Raw genomic sequence first — 2,853 nt, 5'->3', positions numbered from 1 at the left:
GGTTTTGCAGTCGAAACAGAAGGCTTTTTATCACAGGAAAAGAAAGCAGCCCTCAACAACATAACTGGCAGAAAAATATTTTTTTGAAAAAATCCCTAAGCCCCGGGGTCACAATTTCATCAAAAATCTGACTTTCAGCAATTGACTCAAACATGGTGCCAAACGGTTGCAAATGCTCCCCTGAGAGGTTTTGCAGTCGAAACAGAAGGCTTTTTATCACAGGAAAAGAAATCAGCCCTCAACAACTGGACCGGCAGAAAAAGATTTTTTTGAAAAAATCCCTAAGCCCCGGGGTCACAATTTCCTCAAAAATCTGACTTTCGGCAATTCACTCAAAAATGGTGCCAAACGGTTGCAAATGCTCCCCTGAGAGGTTTTGCAGTCGAGACAGAAGGCTTCTTATCACAGGAAAAGAAATCAGCCCTCAACAACATAACTGGCAGAAAAAGATTTTTTTGAAAAAATCCCTAAGCCCCGGGGTCACAATTTCATCAAAAATCTGACTTTCAGCAATTGACTCAAACATGGTGCCAAACGGTTGCAAATGCTCCCCTGAGAGGTTTTGCAGTCGAGACAGAAGGCTTTTTATCACAGGAAAAGAAATCAGCCCTCAACAACTGGACCGGCAGAAAAAGATTTTTTTTGAAAAAATCCCTAAGCCCCGGGGTCACAATTTCATAAAAAACCTGACTTTCGGCAATTGACTAAAAAATGGTGCCAAACGGTTGCAAATGCTCCCGTGAGAGGTTTTGCAGTCGAAACAGAAGGCTTTTTATCACAGCAGAAGAAATCAGCCCTCAACAATTGGACAGGCAGAAAAAGATTTTTTTGAAAAAATCCCTAAGCCCCGGGGTCACAATTTCCTCAAAAATCTGACTTTCGGCAATACACTCCAAAATGGTGCCAAACGGTTGCAAATGCTCCCCTGAGAGGTTTTGCAGTCGAAACAGAAGGCTTTTTATCACAGCAGAAGAAATCAGCCCTCAACAATTGGACAGGCAGAAAAAGATTTTTTTGAAAAAATCCCTAAGCCCCGGGGTCACAATTTATTAAAAAATCTGACTTTCGGCAATTAACTAAAAAATGGTGCCAAACGGTTGCAAATGCTCCCCTGAGAGGTTTTGCAGTCGAGACAGAAGGCTTTTTATCACAGGAAAAGAAATCAGCCCTCAACAACTGGACCGGCAGAAAAAGATTTTTTTGAAAAAATCCCTAAGCCCCGGGGTCACAATTTCCTCAAAAATCTGACTTTCGGCAATACACTCAAAAATGGTGCCAAACGGTTGCAAGTGCTCCCCTGAGAGGTTTTGCAGTCGAAACAGAAGGCTTTTTATCACAGGAAAAGAAATCAGCCCTCAACAACATAACCGGCAGAAAAAGATTTTTTTTAAAAAAACCCTAAGCCCCGGGGTCACAATTTCCTCAAAAATCTGACTTTGGGCAATTCACTCAAAAATGGTGCCAAACGGTTGCAAATGCTCCCCTGAGAGGTTTTGCAGTCGAAACAGAAGGCTTTTTATCACAGGAAAAGAAATCAGCCCTCAACAACTGGACCGGCAGAAAAAGATTTTTTTGAAAAAATCCCTAAGCCCCGGGGGTCACAATTTCATAAAAAATCTGACTTTGGGCAATTCACTCAAAAATGGTGCCAAACGGTTGCAAATGCTCCCCTGAGAGGTTTTGCAGTCGAAACAGAAGGCTTTTTATCACAGGAAAAGAAAGCAGCCCTCAACAACATAACTGGCAGAAAAATATTTTTTTGAAAAAATCCCTAAGCCCCGGGGTCACAATTTCATCAAAAATCTGACTTTCAGCAATTGACTCAAACATGGTGCCAAACGGTTGCAAATGCTCCCCTGAGAGGTTTTGCAGTCGAAACAGAAGGCTTTTTATCACAGGAAAAGAAATCAGCCCTCAACAACTGGACCGGCAGAAAAAGATTTTTTTGAAAAAATCCCTAAGCCCCGGGGTCACAATTTCCTCAAAAATCTGACTTTCGGCAATACACTCAAAAATGGTGCCAAACGGTTGCAAGTGCTCCCCTGAGAGGTTTTGCAGTCGAAACAGAAGGCTTTTTATCACAGGAAAAGAAATCAGCCCTCAACAACATAACCGGCAGAAAAAGATTTTTTTTAAAAAAACCCTAAGCCCCGGGGTCACAATTTCCTCAAAAATCTGACTTTCGGCAATTCACTCAAAAATGGTGCCAAACGGTTGCAAATGCTCCCCTGAGAGGTTTTGCAGTCGAAACAGAAGGCTTTTTATCACAGGAAAAGAAATCAGCCCTCAACAACTGGACCGGCAGAAAAAGATTTTTTTGAAAAAATCCCTAAGCCCCGGGGGTCACAATTTCATAAAAAATCTGACTTTGGGCAATTCACTCAAAAATGGTGCCAAACGGTTGCAAATGCTCCCCTGAGAGGTTTTGCAGTCGAAACAGAAGGCTTTTTATCACAGGAAAAGAAAGCAGCCCTCAACAACATAACTGGCAGAAAAATATTTTTTTGAAAAAATCCCTAAGCCCCGGGGTCACAATTTCATCAAAAATCTGACTTTCAGCAATTGACTCAAACATGGTGCCAAACGGTTGCAAATGCTCCCCTGAGAGGTTTTGCAGTCGAAACAGAAGGCTTTTTATCACAGGAAAAGAAATCAGCCCTCAACAACTGGACCGGCAGAAAAAGATTTTTTTGAAAAAATCCCTAAGCCCCGGGGTCACAATTTCCTCAAAAATCTGACTTTCGGCAATTCACTCAAAAATGGTGCCAAACGGTTGCAAATGCTCCCCTGAGAGGTTTTGCAGTCGAGACAGAAGGCTTCTTATCACAGGAAAAGAAATCAGCCCTCAACAAC

Source organism: Podarcis erhardii (genome assembly GCF_964252035.2).
Source record: "Podarcis erhardii genome assembly, chromosome: 5".
NCBI classification, from domain to species: domain Eukaryota; kingdom Metazoa; phylum Chordata; class Lepidosauria; order Squamata; family Lacertidae; genus Podarcis; species Podarcis erhardii.
This window is presented reverse-complemented; position numbering follows the sequence as displayed.